Consider the following 16,128-nt stretch of genomic DNA (forward strand, 5'->3'; position numbering starts at 1 on the left):
TTCCTGCTTACCTCACATGGCTGTGATAAGAGTAGAATAAGATGATGTTTATGAACTGTGAAGTTCTATACAAATGACATTATTTCTTGTGTGGTTATTAATGATTTTATATGAGGACATGAGGCTGGCTCTGAAGGAATGTATTTCTTCTCTCTTCATAAATGCTTTGTGTATGTCTCTGCCTCTCTAATCTGGCACAGTTAGAGCACTGATCTTTTTGGATTAAGGACACCTGGGTGTTAGCTCTATTACGATCAAATTAGTGGTATGATCATGAACGAGTCACATCCATGAACCTTGGTTTTCTCACCTAAATAACTTACGGCATCTTGGAGCTATACATTTGCTGTGATTTTTGTTACATTAAAGGAAATAATTACTTTAAATAAAAGGACTATAAAATACCCTGTCAGTCTAATACCTGTAAGACCGATTCCTCTAATATTTCAAGAGTATCTAGCTTGTGGTTAACTTCATCTTAGTTGCCAGATTATCTCAAACTTTTCTATAATTTCCAAAAGATAATTTACTAGTAGACTAGTAATTACATCCATGTAATCATTTTATTTATTATTTGAATTCTGTTCATTTAAAATATTATTTCATGCCCACATGGAGAAGTGAGAATTTGTAATTTCTTTGGCCTCTATAGCTTTCATCCTCTTTATCTTTTAATATAGGTAAAATTTTTATTTGATTTACTAATCTCAATTACTGAAAATTAGTTATCTGTGATCTTCAAAAGTAGGAGAATATATGAAAAATTATTTTCTAAAATGCAGAGAGCTACACAATATATTTAATTCTATTTTTGTTGTAATGCAACAATTTAAAAATATATGAAAATACTTTTTTTTAGTAGATTAGGTCATTTTTGCAAAGATAAATGCATTCCCCAAGGATGTAATGGTCTCTTCATTTATTTCAGGTGCCAAGATTTATAATGGTTTGTAGATTGAAAATCTTAATTTACATGATGAATATTCTAAGAATGACCATGGCTTTTGAAAACTAATTATGGAAGTATTTCCAAAATATAGTATAAGCATATTTTTTCATTATCATTTTAAGATACAGTCTTTTAAATGACTTTTATGACACTTTGGAGGAAAGTGTTTTCCATTACACATGTTTGACTATATTTAAAATGTTGGTAGGCATAGTCATATGTAAAAATGTGCAGTACTTAATTAGTCATATACTAGATTACTTGCCTAATAATAATGTTCAAAAAATACTTCTATTTGCTTCTTTTTTAGATTTTTCAAAGAATTGTTTATTTCAGATTAGTCCTAAACAGAACCTTTAAAACCAGTTCACTTTTTTGTTCCAATTATGATTGATTAATGGAAATGTAAGAACTGAATTAAACATGTATGCTAATACAAATATTAGTATGAGGAAAATATTCTTAAAACTTAAGCGAATCTTGAATGTTTCCCCCACCCACCCTTTTTTTTTGTTTTTTTGCTAAAAGTGGCAATCACATTTTTTAAACTTTTTAATGCAGGATCGACCTTCCACCCACACATAAACCACCTCCTATGTATGAAGGACAGTCCCCCCCTTTGCCTCAGAAAGACCTTCTATATCAGGTAAGTGTTCCCGAGTACACGTAAAATAAAATGAAATAAAAAATATTAAGCAATGTATATTATTTGTTTCAAAATATTATCTACTCATTATACATTAAATATTACATAATAATATATAATCATTTCTCTGAAACATTCAAGGGATCAAATTTAGTCTACAGATTGGTAAGAAAAGAAGTTATGGCCAGTATAGGTAAGACAAATCAACACTGTATTAGGGGTACAAATTTTTACAAAAGCTTATGGCTGAAGACTTACTGTTAATAGAGTTTTATTGACGTAATGATCCATTGTAAAATATGCATTTTTATATAACATAAAAGGTAGAAAAATTGAATGGTAGGGTCTGATTTATGATGGAGAGGTTTTTCTCCTTGGCATATGTATTTTATTTTTGTTTATTTTTCAGTATATGCAAAATTTTCAGTATATGCATCTAAGTTTTAGCATTCCTTTATTTAGCAACAAAAGGTTTATATTCCAATTTAAAATTCTGGGCATGAATATTGGGCCCCATTTTACACTTAGGATAATTGAAAATTTCTTTTCGAATCAGTTTACAGTAATTCGTGTGAAAGTATTGATTCAGTGCTTCTGTCTTAGATTCTATATCTAGATTAATATGCTCTACTTGGGAAGGTTTAAGCCATAATGCTTTTATTCTTAACTTTAATTGTTTTGTTTTTGCTTTTTTCCTCTATCACCCATGCAGCCTCCTGGGGCTCTAACCCTGTATTGGGGTTTTATTACCTGTGACACTATAATATTTTTCTCCTAAATTATGTCCTGTATCTTCAGCTTGAGTAAGGCAAAGGAATATTTCTGTTAAGATGTTCTCAGCTTCTGTTCCTAGGTTGACCATATAATCAGTCTCCTGCCTGAGCATGGGGCAGGGAGGAGCATTCCGTGGCATGTGCACTCATTGACAATAGGCACCACCTTTGTCATCTTGCACAAGTGTGGTGTCTTAGGGATGAAGATGCGTCATCTTTACAGAACTCTTGTTTTTACATAAAGAATATAGCCTCACATCTTTTTTGGCAAATAAATTAACTTGACAAGTAGTGTGAAATGTCAACAAAATATTTAGTTAAAGGTGTTAACTGCTGCAGATGGATAGCTGTTTTTCTCCCTCCACAAAGCTAGTCACTAACTGGAGGATTTCTAGATTCAGGTGTGGGAATTTTTTAAGAATGTTGTTAGTAATTTTTTAGTACAACCCTAATTGCATACAATTTTATTCTTGTCCTTAAAATCAGTTTATTTACTTATTTAATATTTTCAAATTAAATATTTATAAAAGCTTATGAATTGAAAAAAAATTATTTGGCTCAGATCATGTGTCCTGGGTTTTAGTTAAGAAAATATAATTTCTATATATGTAAGTGCTGCTAAATAAACACAAAAGGAAGATTTTTCTTGGATGACTTGACAGTGGTACAAACTGCAATTTTTATCCTTGGAGTCAGAGAAGTCTTCCTGGATGGATCAATTTTGGAAGTAGGATTTTGATACATGTGATAAAATTACTCAGTTATTGATTAGAGTAAATTGCATAATCACAAGCATAAATCTAGGTGGAAATGAACAGTTATGTGAAAGAGTAATGGAAATTTTAGAAAGGAAATTGGTGGGACAGCATCTGCAGTGGATAACAAACATTGGACTTTGGGAGTCAGAGACCATTTACATTTAGTACTATTGTGACTTTTTCCTCATCTGTTAAATTCAGCAGGTGAAAAACATGATTGTTTCCCTCTTCTAGCTATAAAACTGAGTCTATAAAATATTGCTAAGGGTCAGCTGGTTGCTGTCATTTTGCTTAGGAGAGTCAAAACTTGAGTTGGAGATGAAATAATTCTTAATTCTATAAAGATTTTGAGAATAATTTAGGTTAAAATCATTATCCATCAGTAAGATAATTTGTTATGATTCATGTGTTATAATGTCGTATGTTAATTATGTGGCTGTCTGCGTTTTAATTAATGTTGTGATATCAAAATGCAAAATACATAGAACTGTTTCCTGGTTACCAAGAAATCTGTAAGTGTGTAATTACTATCTAATTAGTTTCATGCAATGATAGCCTGCTGTAATAGTAAATGCCTTCATAATGTTCCGCTTCAGTAGATAACTTGTCAACTTTAAACTCATGAGGTAATTCCTAATTGAAGTCATTAGTCCCTAGCCCTCACAGCCAGGCGATGCTCCCAAATATTACCATGGCTTTAAGGAAGAGAGTCCCACTTGTTCTACTCATCAGTGTTCTACCCTCGGGAAACCACAGAAAGAAAGAGTTCCTTACTACTTAACTTTTGTTTCCCCTGCTTAACCATTACTTTTGTGATAATAGTGCCAAAACTCATACCTGAGAATTTTCCCTCTAAATATAAGTTAGGAGGATGAGGCCTGGTATTGTGAGGGGGTGATTTCCTTGAGTGGGAATGGAACTATTACCATACTGCAGAGAAGATGCAGGGAGGCACACATAAGTATGAGGGAAATAAAAAGAAGAATGTCTTGCCTGAAGGCAAAGAATAATTAATACCACCAGCTTGTCATGTTATTAGTTGATAATCCTAGAAAAGTGAGCCTTCATTTAGGAAACAAATACTAACTCAGGACATTTTTTCTTAACATTATAGGTAATAAGTAGGTATATTTTTGGTACAAAAAAATCCAAATACTACAGAAATTTAGAGTTAACGGTTAAAGTTCTGTTTCATCCCCCTATCCCCTAATATATTATTTCTTTCCCTAGAGGTCACCATTGTTAGGAATTTAAATATCCTCCCAGACTTTTTCCACAAGTTTACTTTGAAGTATACATCATCCATATTTACATCTACAAGTAGTTTCTTTATAAACATAAATGTGGTCATAGAAATTGCTTTTTCCACTCTATTACCAATATTTTTCAGAGTGATTAATGTTGCCACCTTTATCAAAATCCTCTGGGTTATTAAAAATGAAGATTCTTGAACACACATTCAGTTTCACTGAATCAGTATCCCAGGGGTTGGAGACAATGGGCATTTTACCTAGCTCACCAGGTGAATTTTAATGCACATTCAGGTTTGAGAACTATTGCTATTTCTCTGTCTCATTCTTAATGGCTGTAATAGTATTCCATTGTGTTGATATACCACAAATTACCTAATGATATTCCTAGGTTTTTTCCTTTTTTTTTCTATTACAGTAATTGCTGCATTGAGTGTACTTTTATATACTTTATTGTACACATATATTTATAAAATATATGCAAAGAAATAGAATTACTGTGAATATTTTTTACATTTAAATAGGTGTCACATTGCTGGCCAGCCTAGCTGTATTAATTTATATTCCCATAAACAGTATATTAAAACCCATTTCCCTCTCTAATACTGTTTAGTAGAACTTTTGTTGTTGTTGTTGCCAGTTTGATAAAACTGGAAAAATAGTTCATTTAAAAGCTTCATAGATTTCTGGAAGAAGTTTCATAATTGATTGCCTATTTGTAGTTCTGTAAACCAACTATTTGCATCTTTTTTCTAATTTTCAGTTACTTTTTGAACTTTCCTTGTTAATTTTTTAGCAGCTCTTTGATATGGACAGTAATCTTTTGTCTTATATTCGTCTCTTATTTTTTAACTTTATAGTGTCTTATACAGAACGTTTAAGTTTTTATGTAGTTAAAATCTCTTTATCTTTTTCCTCATAGTTTCTGGAAGTTATATATTATCTAAAAAGACCATTTCCCCCTCTCTCCCTGATCTGAAATGTTAAAAAATCATACAAAACTCTTCACAGTTTTATGGGATGTTTTATTTTATTTTAAATAATTTAAAACTTATGTTTGCTTATTATATAAGGTAGTGACCTACGTTTTTTCCCCAATGGTATAACCAATTGTCCAAAAAGTATTGAATTGGCTGTCCTTTTCTATGGTTTGAGGACACTTTTATCCTAAAATAAGTTCCCATATATATTAGGTATATTTCTGAACTCTTAGTTCTGTTATGTTGTTCTGTGTTTCTCTTCTTAAAGCAAGACAACACTGTTTTTTTTTAAATTTACTTTTTATTGAAGTATAGTTGATTCCCAGTGTTGTGTTAGTTTCTGGTGTACAGCAGAGTGACTCAGTTATACGTACGTGTGTGTATATATATATACACACATACGTACGTACACATACATATGTGTGTGTATCTATATAATACTTTTTCATATCCTTTTCCATTATGGTTTATTACAGGATATTGAATACAGTTCCCTGCGCTATACAGTAGGACTTTGTTGTTTATCTATTCTGTATATAATAGTTTGCATCCACTAGTATTTCAGCAGAATTTACTATCTGAAAAAATTTTGACCTTTTTCCCCAGTAATTCACTATCATATATCATAGTCTTTAGTAAATTTTTGTAAATGTTCATCGCAGTCTTGTGGAGGAAGAGTGTTTCTACATTTTTTTTTGAGTGGCTGATACATGCAAAACAGTATAAAAGGGTATTTTCTAAAGTCTTAGTACCATTTTCCATTCCTACTTACCCTACCCCCACCACCTCCTACAGAAAACCATTTTTATCAATTTCTTGTTTGTCTTCATATGGTTATGTAAAACATAGACAAGGAAACACACACACATTTTATCTTTTCTCAGATAAAAGGTAACATATACACACTGTTACATATCTTGCCATTTCCTCTTAAGATATACTGGAGCTCTTTGTTTTTGGGGTAAAAATCATTCTCATTCTTTCTTATGTCTACTAAGATTCTAATGTGTGCATATTACATAGTTTGTAATGTCAAAATATTTTAATAAACCAATAATGCTGCAGTGAATAGCTTTGTATATATGCTATTTTGTATCTATGCAAGTATAATCTGCAGGCTACATTTTTAGACTTGATCTTGCTACGTTAAGTAGTAAATGTGTTTATATTTTTTATAAGTACTTTCAAATTATCCTCTATAAATATTGTACTGTTTTTTACTCGTGTGAGTAATGTATGAAAGTGCCTGTTTCTCCACATTCTCACCAACAGTATATGTATTCCACTTGATTATTGGTAATCTGATAGGTGGAAAATAGTAAATATATAATTGCAATTCTGCAATCTCATTATTAGCAAGTTTCAGCATCTTTTCAAGTTTTAAACGATCATTTTTTTTTCCTGCAAGCTGCCATTCTTTTGTGTGCTATTTAAAAATTTTATAAATAGATATGAAAATTTTTTGTTTTGATTCCAGCATGAATAATATGTACATTGTTCATTGGTATCTAAATTTGTGGTATACAGTGTTAAGTAAGATGACTCATATTCCCACAGATTTATGTGATAAAATAAGAAGATTGAAAAATTAAGAAACTATGTTATGACTAGAGCCCTAATGTTATCAAATTGTGTGGCTTTAGAAACATGATGGTCCTACTTGTTATCAAGTTCTGGAGTTAGAGATATGTCCTCCAGGTATCTTAATTTCAGTTACTAATCATACCATATTTCATTTATGGCTTTCTTGAACCTGTTCACCCTACTACTCTTTATAGTTTTATAGATTCTCATTATTTCTCCTCAAAACTCATCTTTCCAACATATCACTGCCAGTTTCCGATAGTATTTTTAGATAAGCTGTTTATGCTCATTATTAATGGTCTGGTTTTCTCCCTGGATCTGAATATTTTAACGTGTTTCCAGATATCAGTAGTTATGGTCTTTGGGGTCAGGGAGAAGGGAGAGAGGAACATGATAAAAGAATTAACATTTTTCTTCCAAATTCAAGGAAACTAATGACTGAGTGTAATATTTAAGTAAATGAGTCCTGAGTATTTATTTCTAGGATGGTTTTGCCCTAGAGTAGCAAAAAGTTTTCATCTGCCTATTGCCTCCAGTTAATAGGTAGTGGTAATTATTGATAAAAGTAGTAAAAGAATTGTAAGGCCTTGTTCTGGTCTGAGGAGGGAAAAAGTTTTGTGAACAACAAAGCTTGGATGAAATACTGATTTATAAACGAATAATATCTAAATAATATATTCAAATAAAATATCAGTGCAACCTCTGAAGTATAAAGGATTGGTATTTTTACTAAGTCAGAGCTCTACTAATCAATCTTATAAATGAGAAAAGATAAACCTACTTGATATGGTTTCATAAAGATTAATAAATTACCATATGCTACATCCTTAGAACAGTGCCTGGCACATAGTGAATACTATGTGTTTGCTGTTATTATCATTATTGTTAGTTAAAAAGAAGCTATGTAATTCTTAGAAAGTTACTAAAGAGACCAAGCAGTGAAATTATTTCAATAGCAGGATAAAACTGTTACTACTTTGGCTCATGTAAACTTGGCATATGTTGCTTTTTGAAATTATTGATACTTTTATTATAAGCTTAGTAGTGCTTGAAATGAAATTAAAATGGAGTTTGCATCTTTTCATTCATAGTTCCGTTTTGTTTTTTTTCTCTGTCATCCATTTATCAAACATATTTCTTAGGTACTAATATGTCAATATTGGGAATACATAGTCAATAAAACAGAGTTAAAAATTCTTGTCTTACTCTATGCCAATAAAATGGACAACCTGGAAGAAATGGACAAATTCTTAGAAATGCATAACCTGCCAAGACTGAATCAGGAAGAAATAGAAAACATAAACAGACCAATCACAAGCACTGAAATTGAAACTGTGATTAAAAATCTTCCAACAAACAAAAGCCCAGGACCAGATGGCTTCACAGGCGAATTCTATCAAACTTTTAGAGAAGAGCTAAGACCTATCCTTCTCAAACTCTTCCAAAATATAGCAGGGGGAGGAACACTCCCAAACGCATTCTATGAGGCCACTATCACCTTGATACCAAAACAAGACAAGGATGTCACAAAGAAAGAAAACTACAGGCCAATATCACTGATGAACATAGATGCAAAAATCCTCAACAAAATACTAGCAAACAGAATCCAACAGCACATTAAAAAGATCTTACACCATGATCAAGTGGGGTGTATTCCAGGAATGCAAGGATTCTTCAATATATGCAAAACAATCAATGTGATACACCATATTAACAAATTGAAGGAGAAAAACCACATGATTATCTCAATAGATGCAGAGAAAGCTTTCGACAAAATTCAGCACCCATTTATGATAAAAACCCTGCAGAAGGTAGGCATAGAGGGAACTTTCCTCAACATGATAAAGGCCATATATGACAAACCCACAGCCAACATCGTCCTCAACGGTGAAAAACTGAAAGCATTTCCACTAAGGTCAGGAACAGACAAGGTTGCCCACTCTCACCACTCTTATTCAACATAGTTTTGGAAGTTTTAGCCACAGCAATCAGAGAAGAAAAGGAAATAAAAGGAATCCAAATCGGAAAAGAAGAAGTAAAGCTGTCACTGTTTGCAGATGACATGATACTATACATAGAGAATCCTAAAGATGCTACCAGAAAACTACTAGAGCTAATCAATGAATTTGGTAAAGTAGCAGGATACAAAATTAACGCACAGAAATCTCTAGCATTCCTATACACTAATGATGAAAAATCTGAAAGTGAAATCAAGAAAACACTCCCATTTACCATTGCAACAAAAAGAATAAAATATCTAGGAATAAACCTACCTAAGGAGACAAAAGACATGTATGCAGAAAATTATGAGACACTGATGAAAGCAATTAAAGATGATACAAATAGATGGAGAGATATACCATGTTCTTGAATTGGAAGAATCAACATTGTGAAAATGACTCTACTACCCAAAGCAATCTACAGATTCAATGCAATCCCTATCAAACTACCACTGGCATTTTTCACAGAACTAGAACAAAAAATTTCACAATTTGTATGGAAACACAAAAGACCCCGAATAGCCAAAGCAATCTTGAGAACGAAAAACGGAGCTGGAGGAATCAGGCTCCCTGACTTCAGACTATACTACAAAGCTACAATAATCAAGACAGTATGGTACTGGCACGAAAACAGAAAGATCAATGGACCAGGATAGAAAGCCCAGAGATAAACCCACACACATATGGTCACCTTATCTTTGATAAAGGAGGCAGGAATGTACAGTGGAGAAAGGACAGCCTCTTCAATAAGTGGTCCTGAGAAACCTGGACAGGTACATGTAAAAGTATGAGATCACTCCCTAACACCATACACAAAAATAAGCTCAAAATGGATTAAAGAGCTAAATGTAAGGCCAGAAACTATCAAACTCTTAGAGGAAAACGTAGGCAGAACACTCTATGCCATAAATCACAACAAGATCCTTTTTGACTCACCTCCTAGAGAAATGGAAATAAAAACAAAAATAAACAAATGGGACCTAATGAAACTTCAAAGCTTTTCCACAGCAAAGGAAACTGTAAACAAGATCAAAAGACAACCCTCAGAATGGGAGAAAATATTTGCAAATGAAGCAACTGACAAAGGATTAATCTCCAAAATTTATAAGCAGCTCATGTAGCTCAATAACACAAAAACAAACCCAATCCAAAAATGGGCAGAAGACCTAAATAGACATTTCTCCAAAGAAGATATACAGACTGCCAACAAACACATGAAAGAATGCTCAACATCATTAATCATTAGAGAAATGCAAATCAAAACTACAATGAGATATCACCTCACACCAGTCAGAATGGCCACCATCAAAAGATCTAGAAACAATAAATGCTGGAGAGGGTGTTGAGACAAGGGAACACTCTTGCACTGCTGGTGGGAGTGTGAATTGGTACAGCCACTATGGAGAACAGTATGGAGGTTCCTTAAAAAACTACAAATAGAACTACCATATGACCCAGCAATCCCACTACTGGGCATATACCCTGAGAAAACCATAATTCAAAAAGAGTCATGTACCAAAATGTTCATTGCAGCTCTATTTACAATAGCCCAGAGATGGAAGCAACCTAAGTGTCCATCATCGGATGAATGGATAAAGAAGATGTGGCACATATATACAATGGAATATTACTCAGCCATGAAAAGAAACGAAATTGAGCTATTTGTAATGAGGTGGATGGACCTAGAGTCTGTCATACAGAGTGAAGTAAGTCAGAAAGAGAAAGACAAATACCGTATGCTAACACATATATATATGGAATTTAAGAAAAATAAATGTCATGAAGAACCTAGGGGTAAGACAGGAATAAAGACACAGACCTACAAGACAATGGACTTGAGGATATGGGGAGGGGGAAGGGTAAGCTGTGACAAAGTGAGAGAGTGGCGTGGACATATATAGACTACCAAACGTAAAATAGCTAGTGGGAAGCAGCCGCATAGTACAGGGAGATCAGCTCCGTGTTTTGTGACCGCCTGGAGGGGTGGGATATGGAGGGTGGGAGGGAGGGAGACGCAAGAGGGAAGAGATATGGGAACATATGTATATGTATAACTGATTCACTTTATTATAAAGCAGAAACTTACACACCATTGTAAACCAATTATATTCCAATAAAGATTTAAAAAAAAATTCTTTATGGAGGTTACATTTTAGTGACAAATAGATAAATGCCTATGATGTTTTTACCCCTTTTTTTGGAAAGAATTTTATTGAAGTATAATTGGCATACAGCAGATACACAAACACGTACATACATAGATACCCTAGAAACACCACCACAATCAAGATAATGTATATATTCATCATTTTCAAAAGTTTCCTGGTACCCCTTTGTAATCTTCCTCTCTTGTCATTTCCCTGATCCCTTTCTACATCCCAGGGAACCAGCTACTAATCTGCTTTCTATCTATATACATTAGTTTAAATGTTCTTGAATTTTATGTAACAATCATACAGTAGATTCTCTTTTCTGGTCTTGCTTCTTTCACTCCACATAATGATTTTGAGATTTCTTCATGTTGTTTTGGTCTCTCCTTTATTCCTTTTAGATAGGTGTACCTTGTAGAGATACTACATTTTGTTTATACATTCACCTATTGATGGATATTTGCATTATTTCCAGTTTTGGGCTATTATAAGCAATGCTGCTATGAACATTTATGTATGTCTTTGTGTGAACATATGCTTTCATTTGTCTTGGGTAAACCTGTACATGTGGAATGACTGGGTCATATGGTAAATGTAACTTAAAAAGTGTAACTTTTTAAGAAAATGCCAAACTGTCCTCCTAAGTGGTTTTACCATTTATGTTCCCACCAGCAATGTATGAGTTGCTCCATACCCTTGCTACCATTTATTATTATCAGACTTTCAAAATTTTAGGTACTAATAGGTGTGTGGTTAGTTCATTATTATTTTAGTTTTTTCCCTAATTACTAATACATGTAACTTTTTTCATTTGCTGATTTGTCTTCTTTAATGAAGTCTCTGTTCAAACATTTGCTCATTTTTATTGGATTTTTTTAAATATTGGATTTTGAGAGTTCTTTTTATGTTTTGTGTTATGGAATGCATGTTTGTGCCCCTCCCCCTCATTCATACATTGAAACCCTCATCACCAATGTGATGGTATTTGACAATGGGACCTTTGGGAGTGATTAGGTCACCAAGGTGGAGCTCTTATAATGGGATTAGTGCCCTCAGTAAAAAGAGACAGGGGAGAGCTTATTTCTCTTTCTTTTCTCTACCCTGTGAGATTACAACAAGAAGATAGCTGACTGCAAGCTAGGAAGAGGGCCCTCACCAAGAACCGAAATCTTAGACACATAGGAGGTTTGGACTTCCATAGGACTGTGAGAAATAAGTGTTTATTCTTTGCTTAAAGAATGGCTTCATCTATATGTGTTAATATACAATATTTGTTTTTCTCCTTCTGGCTTACTTCACTCTGTATAATAGATTCTACCATGCATAAAATAGATAGCTAGTGGGAACATGCTATAAAGCGTTGGAAGCTCAGCTCCGTGCTCTGTGACGACCTAGAATGGTTGGGAGGGAGGCCCAAGAGGGAGGGCATAGGTATACATATAGCTGATTCATTTCATTGTACAGCAGAAACTAACACAACACTGTAAAGCAATTATACTCCAATTTAAAAAAGAAATTAAGACAGATTAAAAAAAACAAAACACAAAAAATGAAAAAAAAGAATGGCTTCACCTAATCCATGTTAATTTGTTATAGCAACCTGAGCAGAATAAGACATTTTGATACAAGTCCTTTGTTAGATAATATGATTTGGAAACATTTTCTCCCATTCTCTTGGTCGTCATTCTCTAAACTGATTTTTGAAGAGCAGTTCTTAATTCTGAGGAAGTCTGATTTATATGATGGCAATGTAATGCCATGCTTTCTTTCTGGAATGTGGGTGTGTTGTGGTAATACTGATTTTTATTAGTTTCTATTAATTTGGTTAATATGTTTCTATGATATATCATTTTTATTTTTCCTGTATAAGCATCATCAATTAGGAAATTTAATGAATTATTTCAAAGACAGTAGATTTTCTTTGTCACTAGTGTTCCTTCAGTATCTAGTATCCTCAGGAGACATAAATAGTGTAAGTAATTCTAATCTCACCTGAGAAATATAGAAATTAGGAAGATTTGGCCTCTGTATATAGTATTTTGTGGCCCATGGTACTGAAGCAGCCATTATGTCTTTATATGTTCTGTTCATCTCTATATCAAAAACAGTAGTTAGCACAGAGAATAACTCGTTTTCAGTAGAATCAAATGGGACCTAACAGTTTTGTTATAATCATTAAGAAGATTCAGATTCACTTATTTTGACTTGCTGTAAGTTATAGAAGTACTCTAAGAAGCTTTATTTCAGATTTACTGTATACATGTAAACCAGCACAGATCTGGGGAACCTGGAGAGTTGATTTCTAGGCAATAAAGATTCTGAGTTTAATTGCATTTTAGTATTTTTAAATGGTTTTGCCAGCATCAGTGCATTTGTTATGTGATTTTTCAGAAAGGAGTTGAAATCCTCTGACCCAGATTCTGATTGTTTCTGATTTGTAGCTGAACTAAGTGGGAAAGTTAGGTCTATCTTAAGAAAGAAAAAAAAATTAAGTAATGCAGTATTTCCCTCAGAACTATTTCTAATACAGATTGAATTATTTTATGTAGATTAAATGATAGAAAAGAGCTGGCTTCATCCTAGTCACCAATACTCATTACCAAAAAAAAAGCAGTAGTTGATTAAAGTAAAAGACCTACATGTTGGCCTTTTAAGATGTTCTGAGCAATCCAGAGAGAATATTTAATTCACACCTTTTTGTAAGACTTTTTATAGTAAAATTCCACTTGGTTCTGTCTATGTTATAAACATCTCACCTTCTTTCTTCCTTTTAAATCCTATCTATGTTATAAACATCTCATCATTTTTCTTCCTTTTAAATCCGTAAACGAGTTATAAGAACTGATTCATTATAAAAATTATATACTCACTATTTGTTCTTAATAGATGTGTATTTCTGAGTTTCCTGTTTTTCTGTTTTCTTAATTATAAATTATAAATTTCTATAAATAGAAACCATGACTTACTACTGCCTTTGTAACCTTTCTTGGTGTCTAATAAACTGCTCTGTACAAAGGCTACTCAGGAATTGTTGTTGAGTTGCTGTGATAGTGAAATTGTTTGCAAAGTCAGTTTCCCGAGCTAGCTGAGGGTTATTCCATGAGTTTGGAGGAACAAAGAAGACAGCAGAATCTATAATAGTGTCACCTCATCCTTCTGCCTGTGTTAATACCTAGAAAGTTTATTTTAAACAACTTGGAAATTTTATAGCCAGTCCATCATTAATTTTGAGTAAGATGTTGTAACAAGGTGCCAATCTATAATAGCTTATCATTTCCAAAGATTTAATCACCATACACTCCTAATAACTGGAAATGAACCTCAACTTTTTGACATTACCACCAGAATACTTTTAGAGCACCTCATAAACCATGTTAAAGTCTGAAATATTAACTCAGATTTAATACTAAACTTTAGGGAATAAAACTGTTTTAATGGCTCAATGCTACTTGGGAACTCCTGCAAAAAAGTATTATCCTAACCATTAATTTACTTAACTTGTGTTTTTTGCCTTGGTTTTTGAAGAATTAAATTTAGGCTATTCATACCTGAGATGCAATCAGAATATTCAATTTCGAGTGGTTTGAGATCTGTGTTAAATTCACACTGCCACCAGGGAACTATAATTCTTAATTAGAGGTGACTTTTGATTGACTCATGAGTAATGAGAAGTAAAAGAATTATTGAAGTTAAGTACAGTAAGCTAAGTACAGTGAACTTTCCTCCCAAATTTTAGGGGACCTAATAGCATTCTTTATTTAAAAGTGCTCATGATTTCCTTTATTGGGAGAGATTCCTTTTTAAGTACAGAGACAGAGAGCTGAGTTACTTTAAATGTTCAGAGCAACTAAATTTTTTTCAGAGAATAGACTTCTTATATGTGAATTAAATTTTACATAGACATTATCAAGCAAACTTTACTTTGAATTTGGCTGCTTAGTCGTAATTTTCGTCTTGGCAAATTGTTGTTTTGAAGTTATTTTGACGTGTTAAATATAAAAAATTAGTAAAGGCCACACATGAACTTTTGAGAGAATAATGTAAATAATATATTATTTTAGATAATTGTTACCCATATGGCTAAACTTATAATGTTCATACATTCATTCAGTGAATTACAGTAAACTATGCTGAGTGATTTTTTTTTTTTTTTTTTTTTAGACTCTTCCTAAGCAGATTCAGTTATGGAGTCCTTGGTTAAATTAAGCTGACCTAAATGGAGTGTTCCTTCAGGCAGCAGCTGTCATATTGTGATGTGTGCAGTGCTAGTGCGGCCTCCATGCCTGCCACAATGCCTGACTTACCATCAGAGAATAATAATAGAGATAAACAGATTAATAAGAGAGATTAGTAGAGATTAATTTAGTGATATATGTTACTACCTGTTAACATGAAATCACTATGGGAAGACTAACTATTGACTATTGACTATTATCAAAACATTGACTATTATCAAAACATTCCTAACATATTGGGACAGCAATCTTGTATCCTAGAATTTCAAGGATTGTCCTAATTTCACATATTCGTGCTATTGACTATTATCAAAGCATTGACTATTATCAAAACATTCCTAACATATTGGGACAGCAACCTTGTATCCTAGAATTTCCAGGATTGTCCTAATTTCACATATTCGTGCTTTAGTGTCAGTATGTATTTAAGTGCACCTATCCCAATTTTGAGACTTCTTGCACTTTCCCAAGCCTTTTCTCCAATTTCTTAATAGCTTCTTTCTCCATTTCTGATGATTCTAATTCAAAGTACTTTCTTCCTATGTTTAAAATGGCTCCTATATCTTAACATCTGAAAAATATTCCTAAGATAATTAGAAGAATATCTAATTTAGAATAAAATGTGCAATGTGAACTATAGGAAAAGAACTTGCCACAGTGATATTCACTTTCAAAAGTAATAGGAGACATTAATCTTACTTACAGAACTTCAAGAAGTAGAGAGCAACCTGGGTTCTAATTTTCTGATCTGCTATGTATTATATCATTTATTTAATATTTCATTTTTATTCCCTATTTCATAA

Source organism: Delphinapterus leucas, chromosome 4 (assembly GCF_059928025.1).
Source record: "Delphinapterus leucas isolate spDelLeu-1000000601 "Yukka" chromosome 4, BTC_Dleu_Yukka2, whole genome shotgun sequence".
NCBI lineage: Eukaryota > Metazoa > Chordata > Mammalia > Artiodactyla > Monodontidae > Delphinapterus > Delphinapterus leucas.